This window comes from Vigna unguiculata, unplaced genomic scaffold (assembly GCF_004118075.2).
Source record: "Vigna unguiculata cultivar IT97K-499-35 unplaced genomic scaffold, ASM411807v1 contig_708, whole genome shotgun sequence".
Taxonomy (NCBI): domain Eukaryota; kingdom Viridiplantae; phylum Streptophyta; class Magnoliopsida; order Fabales; family Fabaceae; genus Vigna; species Vigna unguiculata.
In genome coordinates this window covers 12,678-36,978 of record NW_021011432.1, presented here as the reverse complement: position 1 = coordinate 36,978, position 24,301 = coordinate 12,678, and the positions used below count along the sequence as shown (strand labels likewise).

Below are 24,301 nucleotides of genomic sequence, written 5' to 3'. Positions count from 1 at the left end.
TTGCTATGTACAATTGTCTATGAGTAAAAACTGGGCGAGAAAGATAAAGTCCAACTTTAGAAAGAGTTTGGCCTTGACTTTTGTTTATTGTCATTGCAAAGCATAGCGATATTGGAAATTGCCTCCTTTGAAATTTGAACGGGATGCTGGAATCATAAGGTGTCAAGTTCATTCTTGGTATGAAAATTTTGTCACCAACATTTTTGCCTATTATTACCGTAGTAGAGATAACATTCTTTTCCAAATCATTAACTTGCAACCTTGTACCATTGCAAAAACCATTTGGTTGATCAATGTTTCTTAAAAGCATAATTGGTACGCCAACTTTCAATTTAATCCTATGATTTGGAATTCCTGAACATTTGATATCATTTAGAAACTCTTGAGTAAACCACTCACCTTGAATCTCTTAATCATCATCTGATTGGCAAGGTGTGTCTGAACTTAAATAACTTTGTTCTTCACCAGAAATCGAAGATAAAATGAAGTCATTTACTTGTTCAAGACTATCAATAGTAGGGCAAAGTATAGTGTCGTCATCAAAGAAGCCAAGAGTTGTTATATTTTCAATTAGACCATCATAAACAAATTTGACTAAAGAAAGTAAAGGTGTTTCACTTTCTTGAATTAGAAGATCTGTTGGTATTGAAATGTTCGCTTCACCATTTTCATTCAAATTCATATTTGCATCTCCAATTTTAAGAATCCAATCAACAAATTCTTGTATATCTATTACACTATCATTTGAAACAACACTCTTTAACCTCATGTTTTGTGATAGCTTAAGAATTGTGGAATATTGCCATAAATCAGAGTAGTTAATTAATGTGGTGTGTTTGGGCTTGTCCCAATTATTGATAAAAACGGATGGAGACTTCAAAATTTGCCCCAATTCGAGGGTATAGATTGGTCTCGGGGTGCAAAATGTGTTTGAGCTTACCCTAGTTGCTGATAGCATGAGAATGTTGAAAATAATTGGAGACTTCATACTAGTTGCCCGAATGTAGGCCTGACAATCAAAGTTAATAATTGTCCAAATTCAAGATATCTAACTATAATGTATGAACAACAAGTAAAATGTCTCCCCAATTTATTTCAAGGTGAGAATAATGAGTAATGGTAAGAGAAAGGTAGATCAAAGTTTAGGCTCAAAGCAGAAATTATGATAGGAAACAAATGAAGAATGAGAGAATGAGAGGGCATGACCTTGATTTAACTTGACTACTCATGCTAATTTTGATCTCTATGGAAACATGTCAACCAAAATTAAATTGCCCCAGTGTTTGAAAGCAAATCTTTGAACACTTTTCCAATTTTTTGACAAACTTCTTAACATGACAATATATTTTCCTTTAAATTAAAGTTTTCGAAAAACAACAACCAATCATTGATTTGTGTGGACTTTATTAGGCTTGTATTGCGGCCAAGGCTAAGGATATATAAAAAAATGGATAGTGAAGACTTAAAATAAATGGTATAAAGCCTATTTAAAACAAGGGTCTTTATCTAACGTTGCACCTAAAATTCATTTGACTACCTTTGTTCACCACTTTTTTCCACTTTCCAACTCTTGTTTCTCTTTTTTTTTGCATAACCAATTTTTTACCCACACACTTATCTTTTTGCACTCCTGGGCAAAATTGAGCAATCTCAAAACTTGTTATGAGGTATTTTATTTCACATCAACATTGGATCAAAGGAATAAACATCACTGAAGACAAATTAATCTTAACTTTAGCTGCATCAACAAACGTTAAAATATCCAAAAATAATTTATGCAGCTAAAAATCACTTTTTAACACATTTTATCACACAAGCTCAAACAGCCTAATTAGAAAAGAATTGTTAATTAAACCACTCTTTAAGCACACAAATTTAATTAAATGCCCACAATTAAACATTAAATGAGGGCAAAAATATGCACTTAGGAAATCGATTATCCTGAGCTGAGTCAAATTTTTCAGAAAAGCGCTGGAATAATCGATTATCACCTCTGATAATCGATTATCTGCTCAAAATTTTGTTTTCAGATAATGCATTGGAATAATCGATCATCACTAATAATCGATTATCCTTGTCAATTTGAACGTGTGATAAGTGCCAAAAATGAGTAATTTTCATATGAAATGAGGGCACTTATGTTCTCAATTTGTATTTATATCATGATTAATTCTCCTTAAACCTAGAATAGAATGAGCTTCCAAGTTCTTTTTGTTGAAAAGAAGTCACTTGATCCCTGTTTTGGTAAATTTCAGGTACAATAGAGTAGAGAAAGGAAAGAACTTAGGAGGAGCAAAGGAGAAAGCAAGAAAGGAAGAAAATAGAAAAAAATGTTGTCAAGGTCGCTCAAATTTAAGCATGCTCGCTTAAGCTAAAACCATTGCCGCCATTCTCGCTCAAGCGACGCAGGAGCTCGCTTAAGCGAGCGCTCGTGTAGTGAAGACCTTCCTTTGCCGCCATTCTCGCCCAAGCGAGTTCAGATGCTGCCAATCTCGCCTAAGCGAGATCCTTTCTTCAGCTTGAAGTACTCTTGCTCGCCTAAGCGAGATGTTGGCTTCAGCACATCTCGCCCAAGCGAGAGGCTTTCTTTGGGATGAAGAATGCTGTCTCGCTCAAGCGAGACTTAGGTAGCTTGAGCGAGACTTCGTGGGTATATATTCTTCATGCATCAGAAGGTGATTTTTTAGCTTGGAATTTTTGGAGAAGAAGACGTTCGTGCTGCAGAGCTGCTACCAGGAGCATTACAGTTTCTCATTTTCTTCTTCTTCTTCTTCTTAGCTCATAGGATTTTGTTGGCTACCATGAGTGGCTAATCTTCTCCTTTGGGATTGAATGTAATCTACTCGAACTTGGATGTAATCTGGTGATATTTATATATAGCATTTCTGTTTTACTCAGTATTGGTATTATTGTTTTGCTCTTAATGCTTACTTCTATTTGATCAATAGATGTTTTGATTTTGATTTTTAGATCTGACTGGAAAGTATTTCTGAAAATCTGATTTGAACAATGATACTTGATATACTGTGATGCTAGGAATAGATCTCAATATATCAATTGCTTTTAACACTCGACCGTAATGTTGGATAGTTTGTTGAATATGTGAGGAATCAATATTCAGGAAACTAATCTTATGAATTTTATACGCGAGGGATCGGTATAAATGATTTTTGAGTGTGCATCAATATTGGTATTTTCAGATGTTATATATTATATTCATCCAGATTACAAACAAGGGAGATAGATGAAATTCAATCCCAGTTTCTTTTACTGTATTTTTCTAAACTTTTCTGCTTTTACTATATTAATTTCATGCAATAGTAATGTCAAATCAAATTAAATCTTTGTATATATATGCTGATTGAGATAATTAGTTATTTTAACTGAATCCGTTCCTCGTGGGTTCGACACTCCTACTTTAAATCATTATACTACAGTTGACTTTTGGTACGCTTGCCAAAAGGCCAACAAGTATTTTTGGCGCCGTTGCCGGGGAACGGTGTTCTTTTGAAATTTCTAGTTATCTCATCCAGCTTTGTATATATTTTTTTTCTTTATTAGATAGCTTATTAAATTTTCCCTTTGTACTAATCCTTGCTTGAGCTATTTGATTTATGCTCTTAAGAGGTCAGGTTCCTGAAGATCGATTAGCATTTGACCCGGAGATAGAAAAGACAGCTAGAAGGAACAGAGGCAAAAGCAAAAAGAAGCAAGGAAAGACAAGTGAAGAATCTTCCAGTACTTCAATCACACCTCAATCAGAAAACATGGAGAATTAAAGACCAGCTCCAGCCAGGAAGACACTTGGAGACTATGCTATGCAACAAGGACCGAGATATTTTTCTAGCATAGCAATACCATCCACCACTAAAACTCTAGAGATGAAGCCAGCTTTCCTCAGCTTGATTAGTTCTCATCAATTCACTGGAATGGATAATGAAGATCCATACACTCATCTCTCTACATTCTTTGAATGATAGGAACCATGGGCTTTCAAGAAGGAGATCTTGAGCATGTATACATGCGGTTGTTTCCTTTTTCTTTGGCAGGTAAAGCAAAGGAATGGCTTAAGTCACATCCAAATCAGAGTTTGAATAGCTGGAAGGATGTTGAGGAGAAATTTTTGAACAGATTCTTTCCACCATCTCGCTACATCAAAGCCAAAGCTGATATTTCGACGTTTAGGCAAGGACCAGATGAGCCATTCTGTGAAGCTTGGGAGCGGTTCAATTCCTTATTGAGGAAATGCCCAAATCACGGATTTGAGGATATTGCTCAGTTGAACATATTCTGTAATGGTCTGAGGCCTGACACCAAGATGATATTAGATGCAGCAGCAGGTGGAACAATGATGAGTGTAGATGCGGAGCAAGCAACAAGAATCATTGAGGCATTAGCATCCACAGATCATCAAGCTCAGCATAATAGGCAAATTGTTCAGAGGAAGGAGTGCTTGATCTTAGTACTACAGATGCGATTTTAGCTCAGAATAAGATTCTGACTCAACAGATTGAAGCACTGACGAAGCAAATGTCTAAATTACCAGAGCAGTTGCAAGTTGTGCAATCTTCTCCTAGTCAACAACCCATGAGATGTGACTTCTGTGGAGGAGATCATCCAAATGGTCATTGTTCTTATCAGAGTAGCTCACAAGGAGAAGTTCAATATGTGAGCAACCAAGGAAGACCAGGAAATTTCTCCAACAATAACAACTTTTCACAGGGGTGGAGAAACAATCCAAATCAGAACTTTGGATGGAAGCAAGATGCTGGTCCTTCAAACAGACAACCTCCTTATCAACAACAACAACAACATTATCCTTCGGTGCATGACAGAACATCTAAACTGGAGGATACTTTAGAAAAGTTTATGCAAGCTTCTTGACTAATCAGAAATATACAGAAGCTTCAATCAGAAATCTCGAAACACAGGTTGGACAGTTGGCGAAACAATTATCAGATCAGCAGACAAGTCAATTTTCAGCCAACACACAGACTAATCCCAAGGAGCATTGTAAATCTATTACCACCCGAAGTGGTAAAGTTGTGGGAAGAGGGATTGGAGACAACCTGGGTGTAGAAGAGGAGGTGTTGGAGGAAAAAAGAGAGGAGAATGAAAAATGAGTGTGAGGGAGAGGAAGGACAAAATAAAGAGAGTTTGTAAATAAGAGAGAAGAAAAGGAAGAAAAAAATAAAAGTGAGGAGAAAAAGAGGGAGAAGGGTGAGAAACAGGTGTCTCAGTTGAAGAGCCTACCATACCCTCAATCCCTCCAAAAAGACAAGGAAAGGCAGTTTGCAAGATTCATGGACATTTTCAAGCGACTGCAGATTAACATCCCTTTTGTGGAAGCTATGGAGCAGATGCCGACATATGCAAAATTCATGAAAGAGCTCCTAACAAAAAAGAGAAGATTCTCTGAAGAGACAGTGGAGCTGAAGTAGGGTGTAGTGCTATAATTCAGAAATCATTACCTCAGAAATCTAAAGACCCTGGGAGTTTCACTATTCCAGTTACAATCGGGACATTACCAGTGGGAAAGGCATTGCTTGATCTGGGTGCTAGTATAAATCTGATGCCTTTGTCTATGCTAAAGAGAATAGGAGATCTGGAAGTAAGGCCTACACGGATGACATACAGCTAGCTGACAGATCCATGAAGTATCCCTATGGTGTGGCAGAGGATGTCTTGGTTAAGGTTGACAAATTCATGTTCCCAGTTGATTTTGTAGTAATGGATATGAGGAAGACACTGAAGTTCCTCTAATACTGGGAAGACCTTCATGAAGACGGCCAAGGTCATATTGATGTTGATGATGGCAAATTAAAGGTCAGGGTGCAAGATGATGAAGTCAACTTTAATGTATTTGAAGCAATGCAGCACCCGAAAGACAAGCAACAATGCTTCAGGATGGATGTGATAGATGGATTTTTTCTAACATCCAGGAAGCAATTAGCAAAGGCAAGCCCATTGGAAAAAGCTTTGATTGGTGCTTGTGATGATCTGGAGGAAGATGAAGAAAAGGAAGTTGATGAATACATGACACATCTAAATTCAGCAAAAGAAATTGCATCAAATGATATACAACCTGAGAAATTGCAGCAAGAAAATAGAACTGAAAGTCAGAAGCTGGAGCTAAAGGTATTACCTCCTCATTTAAAATATTTTTCTTGCAGATGGAGGTAACAAACCAGTGGTGATCAGTAGTGCTTTAACGGCTTCTGAAGAACAAAAGTTGATTTCAGTTCTTAAAGCCAATGAGGGTGCAATAGGTTGGACTTTATCCGATCTTAAAGGATTAGTCCATCCTACTGTATGCACAGAATTCATATGGAGCAAGACTACAAGCCTGTAGCACAGCCTCAACGGCGATTGAATCCAACCATGAAAGAGGTAGTCAAGAAAGAAGTAATGAAGTTACTTGATGCAGGTATGATCTATCCAATCTCCGACAGTGCCTGGGTCAGCCCGGTCCAGGTAGTTCCAAAAAAAGGAGGTATGACTGTTATTTGTAATGATAAAAATGAATTAATTCCTACTAGAACAGTCACAGGTTGGAGAATGTGTATAGATTATAGAAAATTAAATCAGGCCACTAGGAAAGATCATTTTCCTTTGCCTTTCATGGATCAAATGCTAGAAAGGTTAGCAGGGCAAGCTTTCTATTGTTTTCTGGATGGATATTCTGGTTATAATCAAATTGTAGTGGATCCAGAAGACCAAGAAAAAACTGCTTTTACTTGTCCTTTTGGTGTGTTTGCTTACAGGAAAATGCCGTTTGGATTGTGTAACGCACCAGCAACTTTTCAACGATGCATGCTTGCAATTTTCTCGGACTTAGTGGAAAAATGCATAGAAGTCTTTATGGACGACTTCTCTGTATTTGGGCTTCATTTGATCAATGCCTGGAAAACTTAAACACCATACTGAAGCGGTGTGTTGATACTAATCTGGTTTTGAATTGGGAAAAGTGCCATTTTATGGTAACTGAAGGTGTGGTGCTGGGCCACAAAATCTCTGCTAAAGGTATTGAAGTTGATAAAGCTAAAGTGGAGATCATTGAAAAGCTGCCACCACCCAAAATGTAAAGGGTATCAGGAGTTTTTTAGGCCATGCTGGGTTCTACAGACGATTCATCAAAGATTTCTCCAGAATTGCCAAACCACTCAGCAATCTGCTCAACAAGGATACACCTTTTAATTTGATGTTGAATGTTTCCATGCATTTGACTTGTTAAAACAGAAATTGGTTTCAGCTCCTGTGATAATTGCTCCTGATTGGAATTTAGGCTTTGAGTTAATGTGTGATGCAAGTGACTATGCCATAGGAGCAGTTTTAGACAGAGGAAATCCAAAGTTTTCATGCTATACACTATGCTAGCAAAGTCCTTAATGAAGCTCAAATTAATTATGCAACAACTGAAAAGGAATTGCTAGCTATAGTTTATGCATTGGAAAAATTTAGAGCATATTTGATTGGTTCATCTGTCACTGTATATACTGATCATGCTGCAATTAAATATTTGTTAACCAAATCTGATTCAAAACCAAGACTAATTAGATGGATTTTATTGTTGCAGGAATTTGATTTGGTGATCAAGGACAAAAAGGGAAGTGAAAACTTGTAGCTGATCATTTGTCTAGATTGGTGAATACTGAGGTGACCAACACTCAATCAGAGGTGCAGGAGGAGTTTCCTGATGAAAATTGATGATGGTGCAAGAAAGGCCATGGTTTGCTGACATGGCCAATTTCAAAGCTGCAGGGGTCATACCTGAAGATTTAATTGGCACCAGAAGAGGAAATTCTGAAAGATGCACACCAATATGTGTGGGATGATCCTCATTTGTTCAAAATTGGAGCTGATCAATTGTTGAGAAGGTGTGTATCCAATGATGAGGCAAAAAGCATTCTGTGGCACTGTCATAGTTCCCCATATGGAGGGCATTTTAATGGAGAGAGGACAGCTGCAAAAGTCCTCCAGTCTGGATTTTATTGGCCCACCTTATTCAAAGACGCACACAAATATGTGCAACACTGCAATAGCTGTCAGAGAATAGGGGGAATTTCAAAAAGACATGAAATGCCACTGAATATCATTTTAGAGGTTGAGGCTTTTGATTGTTGGGGAATTGACTTGTGGGACCACTGCCATCTTCTTCACAAATGAATACATTTTGGTGGCAGTTGATTATGTGACAAAGTGGGTTGAAGCAGTAGCAACTCCTAAGGCCGATGCCAAAACTGTAATCAAATTTCTCAAGTGGAACATCTTTTGCAGGTTTGTACTCCAAGAGTGTTGATTAGTGATGGTGGTTCACACTTTTGCAATGCTCAACTTCAGAAATGTTTGGAACATTATGGAGTGCGGCATAAAATTGCATCACCTTATCATCCACAGACCAATGGACAAGCGGAGGTGTCAAACAGGGAAATCAAGCGTATTCTAGAGAAGACTGTAGCATCTTCAAGAAAAGATTGGTCAATGAAGTTGGATGATGCACTCTGGGCATACAGAACTGCTTATAAATCTCCACAGGTTTATCCCCATTCCAGCTGGTATATGGTAAGTCATGTCACTTACCGGTTGAACTGGAACACAAGGCATTCTGGGCCTTGAAATTCTTGAATTTGATCCAAAGGCAGCAGGAGAAAAGAGAAAATTACAGCTGCAAGAATTGGAAGAAATGAGACTCAGCGCTTATGAGTCCTCTAAGCTCTACAAGGAAAAGATGAAAGCTTATCATGATAAGAAAATTCTCAAAGAGAATTTTATCCTGGTCAATCAGTGTTATTGTTCAATTCCAGGTTGAGGCTATTCCCTGGAAAGCTAAAATCAAAATGGTCAGGACCATTTCTTGTCAAGAATGTGAGACCTTATGGAGCCATTGAACTAGAGGATCCTGAATCTAAAAGGAGCTGGGTTGTAAACGGGCAAAGGTTGAAGCCCTATCTTGGTGGTGAGATTGATAGGCTCGCCACAATCATTCAACTTGATGAACCTTAAATGAAACAGGCGTCAGGCTCGTGACGTTAAACAAGCGCTTCCTGGGAGGCAACCTAGTGTTTTAATTATGTTTTGCACTTTAATTTCATCTTGTGTGATTAAATGTGTTTGTGTATTTAAGTATGTGTTTGTGTTTAAAGTTCTATGTTTATGTGTAAAAGGTCAATTTTAGCATCCAATCATCTCAATAAGGCAAACCATGCAATTTTGGTTGTTTCAAGAAAAACTGGTATTTAAGCATGGGAATGAGTTTTGGTGCCAGAATTGAGATTATCAAATGCTAAAAATTGCCTTGTTTTGGCCAAATTGTGAAATTTGAGTTTAAAGCTTGATTTTGAGTTTGTTGATGTGACACCTTTTGGAATGATAGAGAATTGACTGAAGTATGGTTGATGTGTGTTTTCGAGTTATTTGGATTGAAAGGATCATGAATAAGTGAGGAGAAGTTGAGCAAAAATTTGAGAAGTGGCAAAATCAGAGTTTTCCAAAACTGCACAAAATCTCGCCCAAGCTAAACATGTCTCGCCTGGGCGAGATATGCAGAACCTGAGCCAACCAATTTCTCTGATATACTCGCTAAGCGAGTAGTGGCTCGCCTGGGCGAGAATGCCCTGCACCAGGGGTGATTTGGGCGACACAGCCTCGCCTGCGCGAGACTTCTTAATTTTTCCTCTCACGCTCATCTCGCTTAAGCGAGAATGGCTCGCTTAAGCGAGAATTCGCGTTTAAGTGGGGGACAGTGGCAGATTGTTCACTTTCTCTCTTCTCTCCAAACCCTCGCTCACCTTCTCTTCTCTTCAATTTTGAGCGCGCCTTCACTCATTCAATTCTCTGCATTTTAACTCACAAATTTTGTCTCCTTTGCTAATTCACTTCAAGGTAAGTTCTTCTTCCTCATTTTCTTCATTCCATCAAGCATAGTCATGTTTTGTGCTCTTGTAAACCCTAGGTAGTATCCATGCTATAATTTGATGCGTTTGTGTTTATACTGTGGGGTTTAGTTTGAATTGATGCTGAAATTGAAAAATGTGGGTTGCTTATGGTTGACTTGTTTCAAAAATGTTCACCATTTGAAAATGCACTCCATGTGTTGATAAAATGCCATGTTGAAATTGTTCTTGTTTGTGATTGGTTAGTGAATTAGGCTGAATTGGTCATGTTTTGGTGGGTTAATTCTCATACTTGCAGGTCAATGGCTAGAATGAAGACAACAGCTAAACATCCCGTTATTGAAACCAATAAAGGGAAAAGGAGAAGACGTGCAAGCAGCTCTTCTCCTGAAAGGCCAATTACTAACCGTTTTAGAGACCCCGAAAGAGAAGAACGTTACGAAAAGATAAAGAACTGGGTCTTTATCAAAGAAAGAAAGGTGGTTCTACTTCCAGATGAATATGATCCTTTCTTGAATGGTCTTATCAGGAGGAACTAGATGAAGTTGGCTGACCCGCTTCCCAAATTTGACCCAGAAATTGTCAGGGAGTTCTATGCAAATGCTTATTCTGAGGACAATCTTAGTGAAAAGAGATCTAAAGTTAGGGGAAGGTGGGTAAATTATGATCGAGCTGCCATCAGTGATTTCCTTGGTAATCCACTACCTCTACAACCAGGGCAACGCTGTGACTTCACACAAGAAGGAGGAGTCATGAACCTTATGACGAAAATGAAGTGGCCCTCCTTATATGTGCTGCAAATCGATCTTATCAAGTCGGACCCACTGGCAATCCTCTCAGAATTCTAAGAGGAGATATGAAAACCTTAGCCCAAGTCTGGACCACATTCTTACTTGCAAACATAGTGCCCATTGGCCACGTGTCAGACTTGAACGTCCCTAGATGTCATCTCCTTTATTGCATAATGAGGGAGGATCTGACTGTTGACGTCGCCACAATTATCTCTGAAGAAATCCACAAATTTGTGAGATACGAAGTCAACAGTAGGAATGACAAGGCAAAAGGTGCTTTGGGTTTTCCGGCTTTGAACACAGCTCTTTGCCAAGAACAAGGGGTGGAGGTAGAACTAACTGAAAAGATACGACCTTCAATTACCAAGAAATTCATTGAACACTTTTGTACCCACCCAGAGGACTTGGAGCAGCTAGAAGAGTCCCAGCTGGATCAACAAGCTGAAGACCAACCAGCTGAAGACCAACCAGCAATGGAAGAACAACAAACAGGGCCCACACAGCAACCTCAACTCAACATGAATAATGAATTGCTTGAGCAGATGAGATATCTGAGGTTGCAGATGGAGCACACTCACCAGCAAAATGCTTCCATTCATATAGGACAACTCCACCTTCAGGAGTACCTCTATCAGAATGTCCGCGGACCATACCCAGGCATGACTCCACCAGAATTCTTCACTTATCTACAGTGGCCTGGGGACAGTCCTATTTTCCCAGGGGGAGGTGGACCTGATGCAGGTGAGGGACCATCAGGAGCTGCTGACGCAGATGGAGCAGACATTGAGGATGAGATTGATTTTGGAGGAGATTGATTCACAGCACCATTCCACCCTTCAAACTCTATTAATACGGTTTCATTGTTCTTTTTCTTTTAGTATTCTGCAGTATTTATGTAATTACTACTAGTTTGCTTTAGTTGTTGTGGTTAGAATGTTATATTTTCTAGTTAATTAACTGTTTAACTTTACCTTTTGGCTTAGTATTTTGTGCATAATACTTAGAAATAGCTAAAATTTTTGGAATCATTTTGAAAACCTTTATTGAGGAAGTTGGTTAAAGAGAAATCTGATTTCAGTAAGTATCCTGAGTCTAGAACAACTGAGTGAACTGAACACAGAGGTGAAAAAGGAAAATTTTGGTTGAATTCATAATTAAACAAAATTAGGATATTAGTGCTGCATAGTTAGTCAAGATAATCAGTTGTAACAACAAGTGAGATACCAAGGAAATAAACCAGAAAACCCAGTGAGTGCGTGAATCCTTAAACAGTTTGAGTGTTTCCACTGTTTGTTAACAAATTGATATTGCTTGAGTTTTCATTTGATAACATCACATTTAAAGCATGGAAATGATTAAGGCAATTTTGTTGAATTTATAACTCAGTGCCAAATAGCCAACCTGTAAATAATCATCCTTTGTTGATAGCCCATTTGAGCCTAATTGTTTGAATTATGCACCTTAACCTTAACTTGAATTATTATCCTTTCCCTTTGCACACTTAGGGATAGAGAGCATAGGTGTATTTTTCAACTGTAAGGGTAATTGGTTGGTAGAATGCACTTAAGGAAGAAAAGGGCTGAGTATCATAATTCACTCTCTAGTATTGTGTAGGAATGTATATATTTACTCAAAAAAAAAAAGGGAAAGAAAAGAAAAGAACAAAAAGAGATAAGAGTGAATTATGAATGAAAAAGAAACTTGGTGTATTGAGGTCTGAATTGTGAGGAATGGAGAGTAGAATTGGGTTTGAATTGTAGTAATGCTCTCTTTCTAAGTTGTGCTTTTTGTGATCTTGAAAAACCATTATCTTGAAAGCCTAGCCTCATTACAACCTTGAAAGACCTTAAGATCCATGCTGATTGTGTGTTTGTGGTTGGATTGAAAATGACTAGCAATTTTGATTTGTTGAAATTCAGTGGAAAATGAGAGAGACACATGCCTGTGAGACTTAAGAGAGAATTTCCTTGGTTATAATCACTTGTTCTTATAATTAGTTTTCCTGAAAATTGGCTGCACTCTTATCCTACTGCTGTTTGATAATTGGACTCACCATTTGCTTTTGATTTTGAATCTGTGGTTTGGAATGCAAAAGTTGTCTGGTAAGGAAAATTTGGCAAAAAGAGAGTTAATTAGTTCTCGGCAAGGTTTGAACCCACAACCCATCAATTACCAAGTCAAATGCACAACCAAATCAACCAATTCATATTTGTAATAATTTGTACAATTTTAGGATTTTATTATGACGTCTAGCATTCAAGTACATCATCAAAATAATGCATAATTTAAAATAACACACAATTGGCATACATATGACTCTAACCCAAGTCCTCCCACAAAAACCAAGTACTTTCAACTAGTTGAGCTAGTACTTTCCACATCATAGCTCTCTGCATTAATGTCTTAAAGGCTTCTATTACTCGCATTTATTAAATAATTATTTAATTAACTATTTAATTTTCTCGGGTTTTACACTAGGTGTACTGAGCCTTATCAGTACTCTAAGAAATGATTTCATTGCCTTGGGGCTTCCCTTCAGCATTGGGGAGTAAAAAACTTGGGTTTTTTTTCCCATAATGGTGTAATTTATTTATGCAATAACCAAAGTGGTGCAATTTTTTTTTAAATTCCAGCGAAGGGTAAGTCGTGCCAAGATGATGTGGTTTGATAATAAAGAAGTCGTGCCAACATCAGGTGATTTAATTAAAATATGCTGAAGTCGTGCCAACATGGAGAAACTTCTGTGTTGTTGAGAGTCGTGCCATATCGAGACGACTTTAATTAACACTCTAAGCAAAGTCGTGCCAATATGGGAAGACTTCAGTATTAAATTGTTAATGAATAAGTCTTTCCATATTGGAGAGACTTCAATATTATATTGATAATGAAGAAGTCGTACCATTTTGGGACGACTTTAGTTTCACTGAATAAAAATTAAATATTTTTAGTCATATTAATTAGTTAAATAATAATGCATATAACTAATTAAAAATTTCATGATGATTTTGGTTTCTTATAATAGGGCATGAAAGTTATCTATGAGAGCCTATGCCACGAGGAGGTCTTCCTCGGTGCCAAATAAATAGTGAAATTTTATTTTATGTAACTCTCGTAACTTCGGTTTACCGACTTTGTTGTTCACTCTTATTTTAATATATATCAACCAAAAAATTATTGGATCTCATATATTTTTATTAAAAAACTCTTTTTCTTTTCTTTTCTTTACCTTTGTATATCTTGTATAATTTATATATACAATAAAAATTTTAACTTCTTTATTCAATTTAATATTATCATAACGAAATAATTTTTCTCTTTTTTAACTTTTATTTATTTTTCTTAATTCACTTTTATTTTACGTATGCATTAATATTAACAATGAAGTCGTATCATTATGGTAAGACTTTCTTATAGCCCAACACATTGAAGTCGTGCCATTACAACAAGACTTCCTTATAGCCCAATACACTGAAGTTGTGCCATTATGGCAATACTTTCCTAATAACCCAATACTGAAGTCGTGTCATTATGACAAGACTTTTCTAATAACCAATACTGATGTCGTGCCACTATGGCAAGACTTTCCTAATAACCCAATACCGAAGTCATGCCACTATGGCAAGACTTTCCTTGTTATGAAGTCGTCCCATTGTGGCAAGACTTTGGTTTCGACGAAGTAATTAATTTAAATGAAGTCGTTCTATTTGTGACGACTTCATGAAAGATATTCAAGTCTTTGTGATTGGAACGACTTCATCCCAACTTATTCAAAGTCGTCTCACTTTGGCACGACTTCTTCAGGACGAAATTTTCACACGAGTTATCTCTGCCGGGAATTTAAAAAAAGTGCACTAGTTTGGGAAATTATGATTAAAATTGCACCATTTAGGGAAAAAAACCAAAAAAACTTGTTCAAAGTATTCAATGTTATTCATAGTCCTTTCAACATCCATTTGTTTTCTTTAAAATTTTATTTTTTACATAAATATATTTTATACTTAACTCATTATTTATTATCTTATCTTTTAAATAGACAAGAAAATTAGAATCTATATGTTAGTAAAAGTAGGAGTTTGATTTTTTGAGTTACATTACGTTTTGTTAATTAAAATATGATTTGTATTGATTTGTATTTATTTATGTTGATGGTAGGTCCATGGAGGATATTTATTTATGACTTAAGGAAGAAGCCCTGCATTCGAAAATAGCTCCCGCCACTGAGGTGGGACCCATGGAGGATATTAGTAAAAATTGATAATATAATAGGTGGAAGATGAATTATTGTCCTGGTTTCAATAACCAACTAGGTTCTGACTTGTGTGTATACGCACGAGTCTTGTTTTTTTTTTAACTTAGACATCATATTCATATATACATATTTAATTAGTTAATATTTTATTTTAGGTAAGATTATTATTTAATAATTACTTTAGTACTAAATTTGTAACATCCTAATTTGATAGAATAATTCTAATAAATTGAAAGTCGCATGTTCATGATATAAATAGAGCAATAAATAAAAAGTATATAGGAATCAACCATTACAATTATTCATACTATACTAAAGGAATACCCAAAGGCACAACACAATGTCTTGGACAAAATATGTAACATCCCGTCAGGATATTACGGATTTAAAGTGAAATAAAAATAAAATAAATAAGAAGTCACATTTAATAATAAACCTCATTTCCCAAAAGCGTGAGAAATTTAAAATTTTATTAATGCCAAATATAATTGCAAATCCATAGTTTATAAAACTGAAATAATAGCAAAACGACTAATGAGAGTTTACAATTTATTTCCAAATATAAATAATAAAAGACTCCCATGCTATTCCTGCTCCGTGTCTAAGCATCACCAGCACCACCTGCATCAACATCCTCTGCTCACGTGTACCGCGCACACGATCATCGCCAAACACAAATAGATAGGGTGAGCTTAATAAAATCAACTTACAATCATATTGATATACATATAAGTAGTCATATATATATATATATATATAATATATATATATATATATATATATATATATTTCATGCAAAGACCCAAATAAAGTCTCTCACTCTATTCTGTATCACCTAGCCACAACCAGATCATTCGTGTTTTACCTCTTTTAGTGATTACCCCAAGGTAATTTGCTGCCAAACCTATCAGCCACAACCGACAGAGCACGTGCGTGAAACCATTACTACGGATCATACACCGTAACGCCAGGTGGAGTTCCCAAATACGAACATAGTTCGTAATGTCCCAAGACTACCAAACCCTATTTACTAAGGAGGGCAATCTATCTGGACCCATCCGTACTGGCCATAACCAGCACACTCACACCGACAACACTCGCCAACCCGAGCTCAACTCAAGGGTTCCTCGTGTTCATCCGCCATCCCAAGCTCACTTGAAGGATGCCATTCCGAGCTCAACTCGAGGAATGCTACGTGCTTAACCCCTATCCTGAGCTCAACTCAAAGGATACGTTCTGAGCGCAACTCAAGGAACCGAGTAATCTTACCTTTGAAGCATCGCCAAAGCTCTCATAGATCACGCCTACAAGTCCAACGACTAGGACTTACAACAGCCAAATCGCCTAGCGGGGGACACGTACCGCTAGGCGCTACCAGCTTCTCAACTGCCTGGTAGGGGACACGTACCGCCAAGCGCCAAGCGCCTCAAAATTCTCAACACAACGCCACCGCCTGGCGGGTCAGCCCCCACCGCCAGGCGTCAGCGCTCTAGAACCCCACTATTTCTGCCTTTATCACCTGGCGGGATCTCTCGCTCCGTCAGGCACCACTCGCACCAGGAGCCCCTGTATACTGGCTATCGCCTGTCGGTCTCGACTCTACCGCCAGGCGCCCTGCACTTCAGATGTTCCTGTTTTTTATCGCTGTCGTCTGGCGGTCCCTACTCTGCCGCCAGGCGTTATACCAGTAACTTGCACTGTACTGACTTCCAGACTTAGTTATTCACTCAAACAAGTTCAATGGTTATATCCAAGTTCTATAGCAGTACCCACAATGCCTTGCATCCATTACGATCATTAGATCCAAAATATTCGCTTAATCTCATACTAGTATTAAGATTCTCAGCCTTAAGTTTACCACTCTATTTGCATCCAATGCTAGGCCACCCTTGTTTCGAGTGACAGTATTCTCAACATGCACTCACATAATCCTATTTCGATATTCAACACTGTTCCACTAAACTTACTACCATTTTCTCATTGCTACCTCAACCCCAAAGCACGTCCATTTCCTTCCTGAATTTCTAACATGATCCAGGTTCCTCTAATTACCAATTAATCCAAAATGCTTGAAGTTAATCCAACAAACTGGTTGATTATACTTATGGAACCTATACCAGCTGCTGCGTCATTCTACACCTCAACCACAAGTTCCTTATATTTAATTCTTGTTCCTTGCTTGCATAATTCATTCCCCAAGTGCTATCCAATATTTGCTCTACCGTCATATAACAAACATCCTGACCATCCCAAAATCTTAGAGCCTTCAATATATCAGCAACCACACAGGGAGAGATATCTCTACAATAGCGCCTGGCGGTAGATCCCGTGCCGCTAGGCGGTGCGTATAAATTCTGGATTTTTCCAGGAATCCTCCTCCTTGCAATAGCCCCAAATCTCACCATTCAACCTTCGTCCTGTCTAATTTCTCCTAATTCACGCTCTAACTCAGTCATATACAGCCTAATGAGCACACCACCTCAACCCTTACAATTTTCCCCTTAAATTTCAGCACTAATTTACCTAACAGCAAAAATCCCCAATCTTTCCAGCCTTAACACTGTTCCATTCGAATTATCATCCATTACATGAAATTTAAAGGTAGTTCAACATCAATTCATCCTTCAATAATTAACCCTGGTTTCCCCTCCGATCAAAATCACCCCAGAATCTCAAATCATCAAAAACTGAACCAGAGTGATTCGCGTCGCCTGGTGGGTATTCATCACCGTCGAGCAACTCAACCAGAACCCAGAAAATTGGGTTTTCCAACACGCATCGCCTAGCAGTTGGGAGTTTACCGCCCGGAGGTTCCTTATCAGGAACCAAAAAATGGCAAAAGATATGTGCCGCCTGGCGGACTGTTCATAGCCGCCAGGCGGTTTCCAGAAAATTTCCAGAACTCAGATTTTCAATGCAATAGTTAAGGGCCACCCACATACATATTATCATCATACAATTATGCATAAAACTAGATAGAGTGTGGTTCAACTCCCCTAACCTGGTCTCCTTTGCTTAGAACTGAAATTCTCCCTACACCAAGTGCCTCCTTAGTCTCCTCTCAATTCAGCCCCCAAGAATCTCACTCAAGCCTCACCACAACTAATGAAGTATTATCTTGTTTCCTTTTATAGTTATGAACATGGTGAAGTTGTTTAAGAAAGCTTTTTGAAAATTCCCACTGGACATTAAGATAGCATGCTATCTAGATGTGAAGGTTCATTTCTCAGCTCATGAAAGGAAGAAGAGAGTTGGATTCAAGCTTAAACACACACGACAATAACAACACTTAAAGAGCAAATGAAGAAGAAACAATAAAAATGGAAAGCATAGAAGATGAAGAATGGAAGAAGCACGCCACTCATAGGGGGATCTAACCAACCAAGCCCTAGAATGAGTGATTGTGCCGCCACTTGCAAGCAAGATAAGGCAAAGGTGAGTTCACTTCTAGAAGGAGAGCTCAAAAAATTGGTGGTTGAATGCACAATATTTATAAAAAATGATCAACCCTTTTACAAGACAAGGAACACCCTTTAAATAGGAGTTCATAGGGGTCCTTTAGCAAATACAAAACATGAAAATGATTAACTAGCAAACCCTAAACCTAATGTGAGAGTGAGTCTGGCCAGTGAAGGGAGATGATTGGTGGAGGCATTCCCATGAGGATTCTAGGCCAAAGAGGAAGGAGACCAAGTGACCTTCTAAGGCATAAACCACAAAGGCAAAGGAGACAAGGTACATGTCTACTTTTGCTTTTGCTTTATGCTTTTTGCTTTCCTCTCTCTTCCACTTCATCCAAGTGCTCCAATCACCAAGTGCCACCTAGCCATACTCTACTTTCTCTTAATTACCTACAAAACAAGACAACAAGGATTAGCATGTTGGTTTAAGTTAATCTAATCTTGGTCAAGGTAAACTTTGGATCAAGTCAACAAGTCAACCAAATAAGTCAACTAGAAACCAACTTAGGAAATCCAAACTAAAGTAATGCAAAACAAAGATAAAGGTGATGGAATATAAGACTCCCCTCTAGACATGCTTCTAGTGATCCTTCTTAAGGGAGCTTCTAAGGAGGTGGTCACGCCTTCATCATCCTCCCCTTCTTAGAGAGAATTCGACCACAATTCTTAAACCATTCTTGGGGGAGGCCAACCCTTGATGGCTATCACTTTTCTTGGTCCACATAGACCCCATGTTGATTTATTTTGAAACCTAGGAGATCACATGATCCATCCCAAACACACATTTCTCCATGTTAGCATACAAAGATGCCTTCCTTAAGGTCTCTAACACACTCCTTAAATGATGCAAGTGGTCATCTTGAGACATTCTATAAATGAGAATGTCATCAAAGTACACCACAACAAAGTTCCCTCAGAACTCTCTAAGAACATGGTGCATGAGTCTCATGAATGTACTAGGTGCATTGGTCAAGCCAAAAGGCATGACTAACCACTCATATAATCCAAACTTAGTCTTGAAAGAGGTTTTCCATTCATCACCTTCTTTGATTCTAATTTGATTTTACGCACTCTTCAAGTCTATTTCGGAAAAAATGGTTGCACCATGTAACTCATCAATCAAATCATCTAATCTAGGAATAGGATGCCTATACTTGATGGTATTGATAGCCCTAGAATCTATGCAAATTCTCCATGTTCCATCCTTTTTGGGGACAAGAATTGCGGGCATTGCACAAGGACTCATGCTATGTTGCACCCACCCTTTTCTAACAACTCATTCACTTGTTTTGAATTTCCTTAGCCTCCTCGAGACTAGTCCTATAGGCTGGCTTATTAGGCAAAGATGAGCCTTGTATGAAATCAATTTGGTGTTCTATACCTCTTAGGGGTGGGAGACCCTTTGGAGGTTCTTGAAAACATCTTTGAACTCATCTAAGACTAATGACAAGTCTAAGGACATCTAGAGTGAGGGTTTTGGAAGGAGGGGGAAGATTCACTAGGATAGCTAGGAAGATGGGTTTTGGGCAAGCATTACCTTCTTCACCCCTTTGAGGGTGATCATGCTCTTCTTGGACTCATTGCCATGCCCTTGCACCTTCTTTTGCGCCTTCTCTTCTTTCATTTCTTTATCATTTGCAATTGGTCCTCATTGACTTCTCTTGGTGAAAGAGGTAGTAATGTGATCTTTTGCCTTGGAAGCTAAATGTAAATTTGTTGGCATGGCATCATGAAAAGCTTTTCTATCAAATTGTCATGGCCTTCCTAATAAAATATGGGTTGCTTCCATGGGCACTAAGTCACATATACCTCATCTTTGTAGTTTCAATGGAGAAGTTAATAAGGACTTGTTTGTCCACTTTAATCTCACCTTCTCACTAAGCCAAGAAAGCTTATAGGGCTTGGCATGAGGGATGGTTTCATGCCAAGCTTGTCCACAACCCTTGTGCTAGCCACATTAACACAACTTCCACTATCAATTATGAGGGAGCAAGTTTTGTTGTTGATTTGGCACCTTGAGTGAAAAATATTTTCTCTTTGGTTTTCAAATTCTTTAGGCACTTGGCCTAGCATGCGCCTAACCACCAACAAACCTCCTTCATTAGGTTTGATTTCATCATCACTTGAAGATTGGGAAGAAGTGTGGGAGGAAGAACTTTTAGGGGAGGGGGAGAAGAATGTTCACTTTCAACCTCTCCTTTAGGGTTCAAGATCATGTTCCTCTTTTTTGGGCAATTTGAAGCAATGTGACCATAGCCCAACACTTAAACATTTGATGGAACTAGTTCTTGAACTTTGAGAAGAGTTTGCACTTTCATGGGAGGTTCTAGACATTAGTCCTAGGTTGGTGGTCTTTGGAAGGTGGTTCTCATCCTTTCTTTCTTTTCCTTTCCAAGTTCTAGAGTAGTATTCATTGTATGAAGTATTCCTCTTGGCCTCTTGTTTCTTTTCAATTGACTTTCAACTTTTAAGGCCAAGTGTAAATTTTGTCAAGAGTGGAATACTCATACACTCAACTACATCTTGAACTTCTCTTCTAAGACCACTCACAAATCTAGCTACCTTTTCTTCTTCACTTTCAAATTGGAGTCCTACTTTGAGAAGCATGGACTCCATCATTTTAAAATATTCATTCACACACATAGACCCTTGTTAAAGCCTTTGGAGCTTCAAAAGAGTCTCCATCCTATAGTAGGAAGGAACAAATCTAGCGCGCATCAATGTTTTAATGTCCATCGATGAGGCCGCGGGTGGCTCTTGGTTAATATTGTCCATACACAATTGATGCCACCATGTCATGGCATAATCTTCAATTCTAAAACTACTAAATCTACTTGTTCTTGATCACTAACTAAATGAATATTGAAGATTTGGACCACTTTTTGCTCCCACTCTATGTAGAGGTTTGGATCATTCTCCCCCTTGAACTTTGGAATCTTGATTGGTGGAGGTTGTCTTTGTGGGAGTTGATTGCGCCTTCCACCACCATCATAGTCGTGTCTTCTTCTTCTTCCACCATGGCTAGAGTCTCGGAAGATGACCTCCTCCTTCTCCTCTCATCTTCCCTAAGCTCAGTCTTTGGATGTGCTCTTGTAGGAAGATCTCACTTTGCCTCCTATCCGCCCTCAATTGGTCAAAGTTTCTCTCCTACTCACTTCCATCTCACATAAGATGTTGGCAAGGGTCATTTGTCCACTTTCTTGAGCCATAGGAGTCACCATGGGAGGGGAATAAGGTGAGGCCGACTCCTCCTCTTCTTCTACCTCCAAGATTGGATCCATATTCATGTTCCCACACCAAAACTCGCCAAAACCGAGACATGGAAGAGGTTAGCTAACAAACAATTCCAAACCCGAGACCAAGTGTGGTCTTCTCAAGCACCCAAGTGTTTTTTATTACACTCCCAAAGCACACAAGCAGGCTAACACTAAAAACCTTCCAACAAGTGAAAACACCTTTAAAGAGATGAAAACCTTTTCAAAGCTCAAACAAGTGGCTCGGCCACAACACTCTAGGAAGACAAGGAAAAGAAAACTACTAAGACAAAACAAGATTACCTAAAGACAAGCAAGCAAAGCTAAAAAAAAAACAAGAAAGTTTAACTTCTAAGGAAACTTGTTTTTAAGACAAAACTTGAACAAGACTAAAACAATGAAAAGCACTTTTAAGGACTCTATGGAAAGCATTTGAACAAGCCAAGATTATACCTCAAATATGCATACACCATGAAAGATCATAACCAAGTCAAGCATGGAACTAATTTGCCAATATCACCCAAAATCCAAGTATAAATTTTGGTAGCATAACACCTAGTAAAAATGACCAAATGGATTCACCAAGCATTGTAAAAGCTCTCAGCCAAACTGTTTTTGGTCTTGAAAACACTTTTTCTTTCAAAACTAGGTACTTAAAATGATGAGAAGGATGTTTTAGGGTGTCTTGAACACTTAGTTCCTTAAAATTAGGTCAAAATCAATTTCAAGGAGCATACAACAACACAAGGCATAGATCTCAAGCAATAGTTCAAAACTTAGAAACAAAACAAGAAAACTCAAAGAAGCATATGACAAGAGACTCAAGCAAAAGTTAGACACATTTGAAGACTTAACATAACATACACAAAGACACAAACATGTAGCTATCATGGATTTAACTCATGGATTTGAGGCTCAAAGAGTAAGCATCAAAGACATGTTATCCAACCACATTTAGGAGCAAAAGAGTCACAAAACCGAAGCCAAAATTGCCACAACATAACCTGAAAACGTTGTTTTTCGTATTCTCGGCAGCTCTGACCTTTGCTCACTCATTTGATCATAACTCTCTCCACAGAACTCCAAATGCATTAATTATTTTTTTGTTGGAAACTAGACTCACAGAGCTTTCTTTTGATATAAGAACGTTACTTTTGGACACTGAGCTAGCTGCAGTATTTTTTTCAAAACGCACACGTTGTTGCCAGCACAGTTTTTATGTGGACCATTCAAGATAACTACACAAGACAAGGTTAGAACATGAAACACCATATTCAAGGACAACCAAGCTCAAGATACCAAATGATGAAGGATTATCTGTTTCCTTTTAGAGTATGAACATGGTGAAGTTGTTAAGAAAGCTTTTGAAATTCCCACTGGACATTAAGATAGCATGCTGTCTAGATGTGAAGTTTCATTTCTCAAGCTTATGAAAGGAAGAAGAGAGTTGGATTCAAGCTTAAACACACACGACAATAACAACACTTAAGAGAAAATGAAAGAAGAAACAATAAAATGGAAAGCATAGAAGATGAAGAATGGAAGAAGCACGCCACTCATAGGGGGGATCTAAGCCAACCAGCCCTAGAGATGAGTGATGGTGCCGCCACTTGCAAGCAAGATAAGCAAAGGTAAGTTCACTTCTATGAAGGAGAGCTCACAAAATTGATGGTTGAATGCACAAAGTTTTTAACAAAATGATCAACTCTTTTACAAGACAAGGAGCACCCTTTAAATAGGAGTTCATAGGGGTCCTTTAGCAAATACAAAACATGAAAAATGATTAACTAGCAAACCCTAAACCTAATGTGAGAGTGAGTCTTGGCCAGTGAAGGGAGATGATTGGTGAAGGCATTCCCATGAGGATTCTAGGCCAAAAGAGGAAGGAGACCAAGTGACCTTCTAAGGCATAAACCACAAAGGCAAAAGGAGACAAGGTACATGTCTACTTTTGCTTTTGCTTTATGCTTTTTGCTTTCCTCTCTCTTCCACTTCATCCAAGTGCTCCAATCACCAAGTGCCACCTAGCCATGCTCTACTTTCTCTTAATTACCTACAAAACAAGGCAAAAAGGATTAGCATGTTGGTTTAAGTTAATCTAATCTTGGTCAAAGGTAACTTTGGATCAAAGTCAACAAATCAACCAAAATAAGTCAACTAGAAACCAAGTTAGGGAATTCAAACTAAAGTAATGCAAAACAAAATAAAGGTGATGGAATAGAATACTCCCTCTAGACATGCTTCTAGTGATCTTGAGGGAGCTTCTAAGGAGGTGGTCACGCCTTCATCATCAACTCAGAATTCGTGCTAGTTTCTGGTATAACTTCAGCCTTGCAAAACCCTATCTATTAACCAAATTTGGCTTTTTAAAGGGTGCTTAAAAGCTAGGTTAATAATCCAAACTAAAATGCAACTTAATTGGTGGTTAATTGCCATTCATTGTCCCATTATGGCATGTTTTACAGCCACCTTGGTTGCTAGTTCCTCTAGAACTTACGTTAACCCTTCACATTCAGCAAAGCCAAAAATAGCAAAAAGAATGTTTAATTTGGGTTCTCCAAGGTTTGAACTCACAACTATGCAATTGTCAAATCAATGCTAAACCATCATGTCAATTCACGTTTCTTCTAACTAATATAATCCAATACTATAT

The 24,301-nt window shown here is 38.1% G+C and overlaps 1 non-coding gene across 1 annotated transcript; it reads right to left on the bottom strand.

Moving 5' to 3' along the window:
- Window positions 1–4,156: 4,156 nt before the first annotated feature.
- Window positions 4,157–4,263, bottom strand: LOC114172935. Its single transcript, XR_003602420.1, has one exon. It is a non-coding gene; the product is annotated as a small nucleolar RNA R71 (small nucleolar RNA).
- Window positions 4,264–24,301: the final 20,038 nt, after the last annotated feature.